A 15,237-nucleotide genomic window follows, 5' to 3' on the forward strand; every position below is an offset into this window, starting at 1 on the left:
GTTTTTGGCTTTCCTTTCTTCCTAATTTCACATGTTGTATTATGTATCAACCACCCTCACTCCTCAGGTACTCAACTCATCTTTTAGAACTGAACAGAGCTAGTGGGGTACACCTGTAACCCCAGGACTCAGGAGACCCAGACACGATGATTATGAGTTTGAGGTTAGCCTGGGCTACATAGTAGATACTGCCAAGAAAGAAAGAAAGAAAGAAAGAAAGAAAGAAAGAAAGAAAGAAAGAAAGAAAGAAAGAAAGAAAGAAAGAGGGACAGGAGAGATGGCTCAACAGTTAAGAGCACATTGGCTGCTCTTCCAGAGGTCCTGAGTTCAATAACCAACAACTACAAGGTGGCTTACACCATCTGTAATAAGATATGGTGCTCTCTTCTGGCAAATGTGCAAGCAGAACAATATATATATATATATATATTTCCTTTGAAAAACACCTACTACCTTTAAGTATTTCCTTTGCACATGTTTATGATTTGTTATCTGTGTGACTGTGTGCCTATAGGCACATGAATATAGCTTCCTGTGGAGGCCAGAGAAAGACGTTGGAACCTTTGGAGCTGAAGTTCCAAACAACTGTGAGCCCTCTGGTGTGGCTGCTGGGAACTGAACTTGGGTCCTTTGCAAGAACAGCAAGCCATCTTTACTGCTGAGCCATCTGTTCATCCACCTCCTTTAGTATTTTATATTGCTATCGTGAATCATTTACATTTTGAAATGTGATTATTCAGTTCGTCTGTCTCCCCAGCAGATCTAAAGATCTTACCAGCTGGTGGCGAGCTGCGGTTTCTTCGCTCTCCTGGCAGCTCTATTAATATTTTATTTCTACCTCTGCTCATTTCTGAACTAATGGCTGTGGTTTTATGCTATGGTGGGCAGGCAAAAGTGGAAGTTTTCAATGTCTCCTTTTTATTTCTAGAGTAGTTTAAACTGTGCTGTTCGCTCCTAACTTGAACATTCTGCCCCCTCCCCCTTTCTTCTTCAATTTCCCATCAGACTGAAAGAGAGAACCAAAGGCACCACGTCTTTAGTTTTAGAAAACATAGACCTGAGTCTAGAAATCCAAAGAAGAAATGCTTTGAGAGTGTGGCACGTCCCTCCAACTGCATCCTTGGCACCTCTCTTCTGTGTCCTTAGAGGTAAGGACAGGGAGGAGATGGCAGGATGTCTGAGAAGGTGACAGTCATCAGCTCTCCATGGTGACCTTGTTGATTGCAGTAGTGCAGATAGGACAGTCATGAGTCCCCAGTAGAGCAGACAGGACAGTCATGAGTGATTCCCCAGTAGTGCAGACAAGAAAGTCATGATTCCTCAGGAAATGTTGGCCATTGAGAATGCAGGAACTGTTGGTTCAGGCTTGGATACTCCGGCCAGAGCACTGTGAGGATTTTCATTCTTAAAGCCAATTGTTTGCAGAGTGCCAGCACTGAGACAGGCACCAGGAGTGACAACAGGTTTAAAGAGCTGAGGGTGAAGCATCCAGAACACAACTGGCTCTAAGCTGAAAGTCTGGGTTATTGGTTCTGGTTTGTACCACCTGTAGTGCTGTGGGACAATGGTCTTGTACTCTGTAAAGATTTGTCACTTGTATTGGTTTAATAAAACACTGATTGGCCAGTAGCCAGGCAGGAAGTATAGGCGGGGTGACCAGACTAGGAGAATTCTGGGAAGATGAAAGGCTCAGTCTGCAGTCATCACCCAGACCAAGAGGATACAAGATGAGAATGCCTCACTGATAAAAGGTACCAAGCCATGTGGCAAACACAGACAAGAATTATGGGTTAATGTACGATGTAGGAGTTAGTTAATAAGCAAGCCTGAGCTAATAGGCCAACTGGTTTATAATTAATGTAGGTCTCTGTGTGTTTCTTTGGGACTGAACGACTGCGGGACCAGGTGGGACAGAAACCTCTTTCAACAGTGGAGCCTTGAATTTGCTGCATTACTGGAAAAGCAGCAGGGTGACAGCATTACCTTAGCAAGCAGGGACTTGGGGTCAGGCAGAAGAAACAGTCTAGGTGAAGGAAGACTGACCAGAGAATAGGTATGAGAGGAAGCAGGAGGGGGCAGTGCCACCATTTGAGGGAAGAGCTTGGCAAAGGGACAGAGGACCTCTAGCATGGTGAGAGATGCTATTTTATGTTGCATTTAGGACCCAATCGGTGTTGTAGAATATTAGTTAAAGATGTGTTACATTCCTGGGCAGTGGTGGTACATGTCTTTAATCCCAGCTCTGGGGAGGCAGAGGCAGGTGGATCTCTGTGAGTTTGAGGACAGCCTGGTCTATGGAGCGAGTTCCAGGACAGGCTCCAAAACTAGAGAAACCTTGACTCAACCCCTCCACAAAAAACAGAAAGGAAAAAAGAAAAAAGAAGATTTGTTACATTTGTTTGTGCCATGGAACATTTGTTTAATGATATAAAGATGTGTTGCATTCTTTCATGTTACATTTGTTTAACTCTCTGAAGCTGTGTTACTTTGCCTGTCTAAAACACCTGATTGGTCTAATAAAGAGTTGAATCACCAATATCAAGGCAGGAGAAAGGATAGGTAGGGGTGGCAGCCAGAGAGAATAAATGGAAGGAGAAATTTGGGGATCTAGGAGCAAAAGAAGAAGGAGGAGGACACCAGTGGTCAGCCATCCAGCTACACAGCAAGCCACAGAGTAAGAAGTAAAGAAAGGTTTACATAAAAAGAGAAAGATAAAAGCTCAGAGGCAAAAGGTAGGCAGGATAAGAAAAGCTGGCAAGAAACAAGCCAACCTAAGACCAGGCATTCATAAGAAATGAGCCTCCATGTGTTTATTTGGGAGCCCGGGGTCAGACCCTCAAAGAGTAAAAACAAACAGACAAACAAACAACAAACCAACTACACCTTGGTGAGGGTTTCAGCAGAGGGAAAAAGTCAAAAATCAGTGAGAGAGTTGTAGAAGAGTGGATATTGGAAAGGGAGGTGCGCACATCTCAGCCCTCAGAACTCTGCTGAGGCCAGAAGTCCTAAGAACCAGGCCAGGTTGGCTGGCATAGCAAGTCTGTATTTAAAAAATACAGACACCCCAGAAGTGAGATGCAGTTGTAGTCAGAGTTGAGGGTCACAGGTTGATTAGCTGGGGCCCTGCAGAAATACGATGGGACCGACTCGAACATCAGTTCCCTTAGAAATACTCACAGACAGCAGAATCATTTTAAACCAAGTATCTGGGTAATCTATGGTCCAGGGATGCTGACACATAGAATTAATCTTCACAGGCATTGAATTGAATTTAGATTTATTTGAAAAATATTTGGCATAGTGTGTGTAATGTAATTGATTTTTACAGAACCTTAAATAGAATATAGAATTTAATTCCTTGACAAGGCAAGAAATCAGAACCCTCTCCATTAATGAATGAGTCTATGTAGAAGCCAAAACTATTGGGAAAAATTAAAAAATAAAAGGCCAGGCATGGGGGTGCTCACCTCTAATGCCAGCACCTGGGCAGTCCAGGCAAAAGGTCTGTGAACTTGACTTAGCTTTGATTACACAGTAAGACTGGCCTGGGCTGCACAGTAGGACCTTTGAGTTCAAGGATAGACTGGTCTACATGGCAGGGTTCTGGCCAGCAAGGGCTGCATTGTGAAATCCTGTCTCAAAAAGAAGTTAACAGAAGCAAAGGCTTAGTGGTTAAGACTATTTGCTCCTCTAGCAGAGGTCCAAGGTTAGGTCCCACCCCCACGTGGCACCCCACAACCTGCTACTCTAGTTCCAAGGGGTCTGGCATTCTCTTGTGGTCTCCAGATCACCAGGCACACAGTGCACATACATACACATAGGCAAGCACACATGCACATAATACAAAGAAATAAATAGACCTAGAAAAGAAAGGGTGGATTGTGTTTCCGGTTGTTTAATTTGTTATTGTTTCGTTCTACTTCTCACTTCCTGAAAGTCTCAGAAGTTCCATGGAAAAGAGACTTTATTTCTAAATGTCACAGATGCCAAGGGGAAAGGAACAACAACAACAACAAAATACCCACCAAATATCAGCCATAGATCCAGAGAAAAGCTAGCTCAGCATCTCACAGATGCTTCCCAAATAAGATACCGTCCTCAAGACAGATCACTTCCAAATTAGTGTGTGCATGATATGCATAGCTGAACCCAGCAGGCAATTGTGAAGAAAACAATGTTTTCTAGTCTTAGCACAACACATAGGAAAGAAATATGAGCAAGTAGTTAGTGTATGAATATGTGACATTGCGACAACAGAGAGTAGCCTGTGTTAAGATCATTGATATTCAGAATCTTCTATCCATTCATTACATTAATGTATTCCATTAAAGTTGTAGTCATTCCTAACTGCCTGTCAACATTTTTCTACTATGAGTAAAAAGCTTTTATAATGTAAAGGAGTGTTACCAAAACAGGAATAGTGAAAGCCGGGCAGCGGTGGTGCACTCCTTTAATTCCAGCACTTGGGAGGCAGAGGCAGGTGAATTTGTGCCTGGTCCACAGAGCAAGTTCTAGAATAGCCAAGGCTACAGAGAAACACTGTCTCAAAAAAACAAATGTGTGTGTGTATGTGTGTGTGTGTGTGTGAGAGAGAGAGAGAGAGAGAGAGAGAGAGAGAGAGAGAGAGAGAGAGAGAATATAATATAGAAAGTCAAACTGATGGAGCTTGGTAATGGATTCCATGGAGGGAGGGAGAGAAAACTGAAGTGTCATGAATGTGGCCTCATGAGGTTTCTGAGTGAGACAGTGGCCCAGGAAAACCTGGAAGGAGAGAGCGGAGCACACCCTTCCTAGACAGGTCTGGGCATTGTTTGCGGTTGTCATAGCGTCTGCTTGCACTAGAGCCTAGTAGAGCGCTCCAGTGTCGTCTACCTGGGACTGGTATACCATTCACTAGTTCGGAATGTGGACACAGAAGTGCACTGACTCTATGACCCCTCCTCCCCCTTATCTTTTTAGTATGATTAGCTGGCATTGAGCAGGTGGGGAATATGGCACACTTGGGAGTGTTTGCCTAGCACAGGAAGGCTCGCTTGAAACAGGTGCACACCTGTAAGGTCAGCTCTTTGCAGGCTGGGCAGGTGGACTGGGAAAGTTTCAAGTCAACTAGCGTTACCTATGGAGACCTTGTTTCAACAGAAAAGAAAAGAAACCCAAAAGATAATAAATTCCTAGATTTTTTTCTTGTTTAGAGATGTCTGGCTGACTTTTTCCTTCTAGCCAGCAGATGGCAGTGTTTTATCTTCTTTAAGTATTTGTAATCACAGCTTTTGTTTTGGATGAAACATGGAAAAACAAGGGCTTTTGAGAGTTCACCTTACATTCTTTACCCAAACTCTCTTAAACTCTTGCTCAATTTGCCTTTTACTTGTTTGGCGCAAACAATCGCTACTAGTTTTGTAAACAGGAAACCCTGCTTTTTATTTGTTCGTTTGTTTGTTTGTTTGTTTTGTATTTTTGAGAAGTGAGTTCTCTGGGCAACAGCTCTAGCTGTCTAGCTCTTGTGGCCTTGAACTCACAGAGATCCTCCTGCCTCTGCCTCCTGAGTGCCGGGATTAAAGTTGTGTGCCACCACCACCCAGCTTTTTTTTTTCTCTCTCTTTTTGACAAATATTCAGTGTGAGGCTCAGGTTGGCCTCCAGTTCTTACCACCACAATTATTTTGTTTAATTTTATTTCTTAACATTTTTTTTCTGAAAAAGTCAATGATTCCCAGAAATTTCAAAAATACAGTTCCATGTATTTAATTGCAGAGGGCAGAGTTAAAGATTTGATTGGTTTTCCTTTCCCATCAGAAAGATGAACCCCTTCAACTGGGAAGTCTCTGACTGCTGTCTCATTCCCAAGGTACGTTGTGTATTGACAGCCTTTAATAATTTTTCCCCTGTAACTGATGTGTGAAGTAAATCCAGCACACATGCCACTAACTTGCACCTGTGAACACACCACAACAATGATGGTTTTGAAGTTCTCTGCTTTTCGGAACGCCTTCAAGACATATGAATAAATGGGAAATCAACATACAGACGGCCTTGAGCTCTGCGGAGCAAGTCCGAGCCCTTCATCTCAAAAACACAAACAAGGAGAAAATATTGAGAGACTTGAGCTGTATGCAGGAATGAGATCCCCTTCAAGGCAGTCTCCACGATATCCCATTTCTGTTACCATCATGATTGTTATGATACACAAGAGCAAAAATGTGGCTGTTCCGTTTCCATTCCCTCCTGAGGTCTTGTTACTCCAAAGCTTATAGAATCTAGATTTCTGCTATTTACTTAAGTGCAAACAGAAACAATATAGCAACCTACAAGTCCCCCAAACAAAAGGAACGCCTCCAGTACCTCCTTTGAATGTATGTACAAGAACAACAGAAAATGCCTCTAATTGGAACTTTCCAGAAGCATTTCTCCCCAATTAGAGTCAGTAATGACTCTAAATGGCACTGTCTTGGGGACAGCTCATCAGTTAATTATAAGGAGCCCTCTAAATTGAGGAGGGAAGAATGATACTCAGTTTTGATCAGTGCAGATAAATATGGCTTGTCATTATTCACTCGATATTTTAGACAGTCCATCAGAGGAAAACAAGGAACAGAAATAATTGTCTTTACAAAGAACAGAGATTATGAGAATAAAACTGAACATTTACTTAACTCTGTCTTCTTGTCTTTTTTTTTTTTTTTTTTTAACCAACATTTCGTTCATACAATCCCTGGAGACACCCATTTGCTTGCCCAGTTTCTCTTCCATCTGGTTCCTCTAAACAAGGGGAAACAATGGTAATTCCATTGTTGTAGCTAATAACCTGGAAAAATGGAAATACATTTTAAATATAATAGTTACATAATTTATCATATAAGTAAAATGTGAATGTCAAAGGTTAAAGCCTGTATAATTTTTGTCTCCTAACATCTGTAGCGCTCCATGTTCCAGTAACATCATAAAATTAGAGCATTTACTTGATATGTATATACTATATATAATGTATACGTATATGTATATATATAATCCCATCAGCTAAAATTTAGACTAATTCGTCCATCTTATAAATATAAAAGAAGCTATTGTAAAAATAACAATTTTTCAGCTTAATGTTTGTCTTAACAATTTTCAGAATTCTCATTTAAAACGTTCTTCCCTCCTCATGTATTTTTTATGATTATTTTTCTCCTTCTTTCTCTTGTGCTTTGCGTGTTTGTGTTCATGGAGTTTCCGGTCACCACGGATGTGTGGCTTTTGCCTGCTGTCAGGCAAAGCCTCTCAATTGCTCTTGTCTACAGCCACCTCGTCCGTGACCTGGAGTTAGGAAGCAGACTCCCGATGCAGAACTGTTTAGAAATAGCCCTTCAGCTTTCCCTATCCCCCAAGGAGTTTGCCGCACATGCCTAGAACTCCTTCCATCTGGCCTCCGCACAAAGGGCTTATCCCACTTTACCACAGGCTTTGTTTTATGAGGAGTTCATCTGAGGGAATACGTAGGACACAATAGTCACTTTGCTGGAGAACCTGCTCTGACCAGTTTTTTTTTTTTTTTTTTAATACTTAAACTCAAGATGACAGAAACTACATTTGGCTGACAACAAAGACCAAGGAAGGTAAGGGCTCTGATGTTGACAGATCTGAAGCCGAGCTGAGGAAAAGCCACTGCCATGGCTCTTTCCTGGCCATCCTTATAATTCCTGTGTTTGGATGGCTTCAGTAGAACAAGGGGAGGTGGCTACATGGATGCGTGTGCACTAGAATAAAAACCTTTGTGAGCCTGACTGTAAGACAGCAACTTTATCGCAATCTTAGCTTTTTCAACAGAAAACATATATAATTAGTGGACTAATGACTTAATTTTTATACATTTTTTCCCCTTCCAATGTACACCAAGAATTCGCAAACCTCTTATTTAAGCTGAAAATCTTCCTTGTGTTGGCTCAACCGAGTTTTCTCCTCCTAAGTGGCCACCAGCCCATAGCCATTCTTTTCACCTCGCTCTCGGTCTGAAGATTCGAGGATTTCTGTGGCACCTTTGTCTAATGCTAGATTGGAGAAACTAAATCTAAAGAATAAACACCAAAGGGTCACAAGGGAAAGAGAGCAGCAACAATGAAATATAAGCAGGCATACCCCTCCCCACACAGCGACTTGACTTTTAATGATTCATTTAAAACTGTGTTATAGAGTGCTACAGCAAAGACTGTTTGGGTTCTAGAGATGGCCAAGCCCTTTAGAAGATGCCAATCTTGTTATTAAAGTGGGTGGTTTAAAAAAAAAAAGGTTTGTTCTGGCATATTCTGGCATATTCTTCTCAGAACTTAGTAACACCTAAATTTTTATTCTGTTGCCTGCACCCCCCCTCCGTCCCCCCTTTCCTGCCTCCTTCACCCTCTCTCCCCACCCCCCTCACCCTGTAGCCCTAGCACAGGCCTTTCAGGCCTGGCTCTCCACATCTGGATAAGGTATTTTCCGCTGCCAGCAGGCACCTACAAAAGGCAGCAGGAACTGTGATCCCCACAGATGAGTTCTGGGTTTGCCAGTGGTGCTGAATCTTGGGTTTAGTGAGTAAATTATTACAACGGAATCCACTTCCAAACACAAACTGGCTTAAAAAAAAAAAAAAAAAGGAAACAGCAAGTCCAAATTGCTTCGTTTTTCTTAGAGGAAATCCTGAAATGCTGTAGATTGCAGCGTTGGAAAAACAAGCTCATGTTTCCAGTTTCTGTAAAGCGCCACTTCCCCACTCTGAGCTGTTCGAAGGAGTTCAAGCATTCATGCTGACTCAGTTTGTCCCCGCTGCCAGAACAGAAGCATGACCCGGATGGTCTGCTGGGTTGACTAGGAACAGAGACAAGCTGATGCCCGCTTAGCTGTTTTAGGTTTAACAATACATATTACTAGGTCCAGACATTGTGTTGGTCAGATCTATAGATCTATGGAGGTATAAATAAATAATGCATCTTTCCAGAAAGAAAGGGCAAACCTAAAACCTCTGTTGATCAAGGTCACTGACCCAGGACAACCCTAGAGACTGGGCACATAACTCCTGATCCCGAGCCCCCTGGAGAAGGTGCGGGGTTCGAGGCCGCGTAGTGGAAGAGCTAGCGTGGGCAGTTCTTTTATACTCCAGCTGGAGTAAAACGAACGCAGGCTTGCGTGTTGTCATCGCTGGTGACAGCATCCAGTCAGGGGTGTAGGGGTTCGGGGTGCGCAGCGGTCCTTTCTCGGCAGGGTCTCCCGAGACACCCGCGGAGAGGGCGGGTGAGCACCGCGCGGGGTTGGGGAGGGGATGGACCCGAGGAGCCCCGAAGCCAGGCCGAGGGGCGCGGACCCCGTGTGCGCTCGCACCCCGGGGATGCGGGAAAGCGGGAGCGGCGGCGGGGAGGGAAGGAAGTAGGAAAGAGGAAGGAAAGGCGGGAGGGGCCGGCGTCCCCGGGCGGCTGCAATTTCTGCGGCCGGCCTGGTGGGAGGAGCGGGAGGAGCGGGAGGAGGATCCCGAGCCGTCCGTCAGCCAGCCGGCGCGGGAGGTGGAGAGAGCGGGAGGAGGAGGATTAAAGATGGCCACCAGCAGCTGCGGGAGACGGCCACCAGCCCTCACTTTCCGGGATGTTGCCCGCGGCCGGGCCCGGCCTTGATGGAGAGCAGCAGCCGGTGCAGCGCCGAGGCTGAGGCGGCGGCGGCGGGGACCCGGCGAGGGAGAAGACGCGGCGGAGCAGGGACCCGGGCCGGAGAAGGGAGCGGCGGCGGCGTCGCTGCCCCGGCCGCCTAGCGCGGCTGTCGCCCGGCGGCCCCGGCCCCGCAGCTCGCGGACTGCAGCGGGCGCTCGGCCCCGGCCCGGCCTGGGAGGGTTCCCGGGCCCCGCATCCAGGCTGCCGGTCCGCGGTGAGTGCAGCTCGCCCGCTTGCCCGCCCGCGGGGCGCTTTGTTCCTGCGGGGCGGAGGCGCTGCCCGCGCGGCCCCGCGCTCGCCGCCGGGCACAGGCCGCGGCCCAGCCGCTCCCCCACCCGCGTCCTCCGCCGGGCCTGGAGAGGGCGCCGTCGGCGTCGGGTCCCCGGCCGGCGGACGGAGGGGCAGGCGGGGGCGTAACCTGGCGGCGTCCCGGGAACGGGGGTCCCCCCGCCCCGGGCGGACACTCCGGGTGACCATTCCTAGATTCCCCCACCCCCCTCCTCCGCCAGGGCGCCGCGGAGCGCGGCCTCCATCCCTCGGGTGCCGTCTCCAGGGCCGCGGGCCTCTCCTGGCTCATCCCTCTGCGCCCTGAGCTGGAAACCCTTCCCCGTGGAAAGGACCTAGGATGCTTCTGTCCTGCATCGGGGATGTGGTGGCATCATCAACATCCACGGTGATGGCGGGGTTTAAAAGGCAGCGGTGACCTTTCCGATCGGTTGCATCGGAGGTGCTGCGTTCCCATTGATTTTTGACGATTTGAGTCCGAGAGACCGATTCTGAGATCTTCCTCTGTAGACATAATGGGATAAAATCAGATCTAGCATGTTTACCATAAGCATGGATTTTCAGTGCCTCAACGGTGGCTAAGTGTTTTCTGTGGGAAAATGGTGCTTATGCATATGAAAAACTATTTTCGTTCACTAATAGGCATGGTCGGTCAATACCAAGTGGTTATTATGTTGTCTGAAAAGCCAACAAAACAGAAAAACAAAACCTTGTGCATCGAGACAGCATATTTCCAGGCTAGTATCCGTCAGGCAGATTTAGATCAATCAGTTTTCACGATCAAGACGTTTAACAAGTAAAAAACAAAACAACCCAAGAAATGCTGATATACAGAGAAACTGGATGTAGTGTTAGTGTATAGGTTTAGTAAAAATAAATCTGTCTTTAAAAAGAAAACTAAAAGCTCATGGGACCCTGCAGTGTAAGGATTAGCTTGATATGCTTTTATGTTTAAAAAAAATCCGTTTTGCATTAGGTTTGAGAACTCATGGTGTTTGAAATCAGTATTGTGTGTGATATTACTAAGAACACAGCTCTGCCTGAAGCAACTAGAAATACAGGTTTTGAAATAGTTTCTTTTCCTTAGTTGAAATCCATTCCTGTAAAGATATGCTCTTAACAAAATTTCTGCATGAATGTGGTATGAGTTAGGAAGCATGAGGTTCTGAAGTTACTGGAAAAATATGAAAGCAAGTTAAACAGTTGTGCAGTATTCCAGTGTCTGTCAGATTCTCTGAGCCTTCTGAGCTCCGCAAGCCTGTTTATACTCGGCATTCTCAGTACCACTAATGTGGTTCATTCAGCGGGGTCTTGGAATTTCCAGAAATTATCCTCAGAATGCAGCATTTGCTAGTGCCGCCCCCCCCCCCCCCCGTTTTATATGGGACCACAACAATTCTGAACAACTGGACATACTAGTTAAGGAATATCTGCCTGGGTGTGTGGCCCACACCTGTTCTCCCAGTGGGAGGCTGAGGCGAGAGAAACAGCTAAGCTTAGTAGTTTCAAGCCAGTCTGAGCAACACATGTGACGCTACCTCAGAAAAATAAAGATGAATGTATGTGCCTGCCTTCCTACCTGATCGTGTCTAATGTCTGTGATTGAGCGGATAGTGGTATAGCATGCAGGTTTTCATGCGTCCTTGTGCAGAGGTTAGGAAAACGTTGATCCCATTGTACAGATGGGCAATCAGGCGATTTTGAAGGTTTAGTACCCAAATGGTCTAAATTTAGAGGCAGTGAGGACAATTGATAGATAGTTGCTTTTTGTTTTGATTTTTCGAGACAGGGTTTCTCTGTGTAATAGTCCTAGCTGTCCTGGAAAACTCTCTGTAGACCGGGCTGGCCTTGAACTCACAGAGATCCACCTGCTTCTGACTCCCAAGAGCTGGGATTAAAGATGTGTGTCACCACTGCCCAGCCCCAGTTGATAGATGTTAAGATGAGTAACTGATGTTTTAGGACATCAATTAGAAGTGGAAACATCTGAAGATAATAACATGGCAGACTGGAGCCACAGGCTGTAGTAGGCTTGCAATAGAAAGGGCTCAGTTGTAGGGACCCTGCTTGGGTGACCCCGTGTGTGCCCTGCTCTGGGGTCACACCCAGAGGCCATTCCTGTAGCATCCTTCCCAGGATCAGGTACCCTCTGGTTTGAGTGTTGTGCATGATCACCCATTCACCTTCCCCCTGTGTTTTCATGTTATTTTCCATTTATGTCGTGTATAGATCTGTTAATCTGGTGTGTGCACTGATCCCGGCCCCCTTCTGTGTGTCTTATGCATTTCTTATCCATAATATAATTCACAAATTAATGGCATGGCTAGTTTTTTTTTTTGTTTGTTTGTTTGTTTTTTCCGGTTGGGTTTACTTAGGTATCATCTCCCTGCAGTGAGGTTTTACCTGTATGTTCAGCTGAGCAGTCTCTGTTATAGACAAGCTGAACCTTCTCCCACCCCAGGAAGCCTTTCGTGCCTCTCTGCTGTTAGCCCTCAGCCCTTGGCAGCCATCAGTGTCTTCTGTGGAACACCATCCAGATGCCTACAGAATGCTGCCTTTTATGTCTTCATGCATTCGGCATAATGCCTGTGTCACCCAGCAGTGGGACAGTCACGGCTGGCGAATGCTAACAGCCTACTCTCCCAAACAACAAAGCAAGACAAAAGACAAGCCAACCCTAACTTGGGACATTTGGTGGTTACTGCAGTGTAATAATTGCCATAGCCTATTCTAAGCCTCATAAACCACCGTGGCAAAGTCGTAACAGTTCAACCAAGGGTACTGTTCGGCTGGTACCAACCAGCTCCAGCATATGCTGAGTTTCCTTTTCCTCCGGGTACCATGACTTTGGAGCATGGTCCCCATTTTGCCCATTCATGATTAATGGACATTTGAGTTCTCCGTTTTGGTTAATTATGAATGGAGATATTTTGAACTTCGGCAGGCAGGTCTGCTTGTCTTAACTGAGTATGCAGAGGTGGGATTCTAAGGTCTTATCTAAGTATCAATACACTTTTATCAAACTATCAAACTGTTCCTTCTGCATGCCTACCCTTGATGTGGTAGTTTACCATTGTCATCACTTGTAATTGGCCAGTCTTACTTTAGCCCTTCCTTGTGTGTATATTATGTGCTAATATGTTTGTTTACATTTTGCCTTAGTTCTTATTTTCAGGAGTGGTTGAGACAACAGGAAGTTTAGGATGGACGTTTCACACAGTACCTTTTTGTCTTAGCTGTCTTAGCCATGGTCTAGCTTTGATGAGTTATCAAGGCTGTTTCTCAGGTGACTTAGTATGTACTTCACCTTTCATGTTGTGAAATTAGTTTTAGTAAAGAGATCACTACCAAATTTTCCACTTTTACTCAGGCTTGAAAAAGTTCTCAGGTGCTGCTTGGGTTTCAGTTCAGCCTTGCCCTGAACAGATTTCAGTGCTGTGTTTTAAGGCTCATTGGACTGATTGCTTACAGTTCTAACGCTAAAGCTAGGTGTGATCCCTGTGCGTGGGAGGTGGAGGCAGGAGGACCAGGAGTTTAAGGCTAGCCTCAGCTAAGTGGCGAGTTCGAGGGCAGTGAAAGGGTCGGGTTGGATTATGTATATTCCTTATAAGCATTTAAATTTTAAAAGTATTTCAATTTAATTATGTTGTACACACGTGTGCAGATGCTCTCAGAAATCAGGCCTGGGACTCCCTTGGGTTGGTGTTGTTGGCGGTTGTGAGCCTCATGCTGTGGGTGCTGGGAATTGAACTCAGGTCCTCTGAACAGAGGTATGTGCCCTTAACTGTTTAGCCACTTCTCCAACCCCTGAGCATTTAAGTTTCAGTAGTAAAATGCATTCTTTATTTTTAGAATACTATGTCATCAGTTAGGAATGGATTATAAGAAGCGGTAGCTAGAACTTTATTGGCAGTTTTATCAGATTACTAGAATAATCATACTCATAATCTGAGGACCTGCAGTGTAAGACGTGCTTGTGTAACCTCTTCTGTTCGCTCATTAATTCATGATTTTGTTACACTCAGAACAAGCATCTCGTGCATATTGCTTGCACAGTAGTTGTCAGGGCAGAGCTTAGAGTTGAGTGAAGGAGACTGCTGGACAGGGCCTTGCCTAAATGATGGCCTAGGGTATATGGGGTGGGGAGTCCCAAGAACTCAGACTTCACCTTGGTCAGAACTACCTACAAGAACCAGTGTCTACCTGGAGACACCCAGGGTATAAGCAGGTGACTTTGGGGTGTCAGCAGACATGCAGACACGCACATTGGAGGAAGACTGAATAGCCACGCTATTTTCGAGTTCTGCTGTCATTGCCCAGTCTTACCCATACTTAGGATGGCCAGTACAAGTGCTTGAGAAGGGAGGGGAAGTAGGAAGGAGGTGGGGAAGGAGGAAGAAAAAAAGGAAAGAAGGATGGAAGGAAGGATGGAAGGAAGGAAGGGAAGGAGTGAGTGAGTCTTTGAGAAAGAACTTGAGAAAATGCCAAACAGCAAATGTGTGCTCTGTTATTGAGTTGTTATGTTAATATTCTGTCAGAGGGGGCATTTATAGATTGGATACATTTAATTGTGTAGACTTTGATCTCGGGTTTTGTAAAAAATATTAGTATAGGAATAACTTTGGCATCCCTTTTAAATATATATTCTTGGTTAAGTATATTTGGTATTTATTGTTATCATTTTTATTATTTACTGTGTTTTCTGTTAAACACTTTATCAACATGGAAAGCTATGATTCTGTGATGATACAAGATTATATTTAGTTCTTCTGATAGAGCAACAGATTTGATGCCCAGGCATTCTCTTACAATTTTGAAATGGGGTGTGTGTGTGTGTGTGTGTCTGTGTGTCTGTGAGAGAGAGATCTCTTTTTTTCTCCTTTTGAGCATGGTCTCCTTAGAATTCCTGTGCTCAAGTGATTCCTCCTGCGTTCCTCCTGATAGGATTACGCTCAGGCAGCAATGTTTTTCCTGATTGTTTCACTTCTAACTGCCATTTAAATAAAACAAACCAGCCCACAGCAGACTGCTGAGTTCTAGATCTGTGTATTAATATTCAGCTGCTGGTGCTCAGGCCTGTCCTCAGCGTGTCTGACACTTCTCTGATGCCTTCTCCCTCAAGTGTGTCCACCTTGCCTGCCCGTTTAGCTTAGACGCTCAGCTCCTGCGCCATAACCAGGTTGAGACCCCGGAATCCTCAGCCATGCCTCGATATCCCTCAGGCCCACATTGACAGAAGCCTCAGATCTGATGGCTTTTGTCGTCTAAATATTCTCCCCCTCAGCCTCTTTCTCGTCCCC

The 15,237-nt window shown here is 45.2% G+C and overlaps 1 protein-coding gene across 6 annotated transcripts in view; it reads left to right on the forward strand.

The window, feature by feature from the left end:
• The first annotated feature begins 9,528 nt into the window (after positions 1-9,528).
• The window catches only part of Wdfy3 (WD repeat and FYVE domain containing 3), a 242,464-nt gene continuing 236,755 nt past the window's right edge, over positions 9,529-15,237 (forward strand). For all 6 annotated transcript variants that reach the window (XM_057772666.1, XM_057772670.1, XM_057772669.1 and 3 more), the window contains exon 1: positions 9,529-9,866. The gene's annotated coding sequence lies outside the window, so the exon portion shown is untranslated. The remainder of the gene's footprint in view (positions 9,867-15,237) is intronic.

This window comes from Chionomys nivalis, chromosome 6 (genome assembly GCF_950005125.1).
Source record: "Chionomys nivalis chromosome 6, mChiNiv1.1, whole genome shotgun sequence".
Lineage (NCBI taxonomy): Eukaryota > Metazoa > Chordata > Mammalia > Rodentia > Cricetidae > Chionomys > Chionomys nivalis.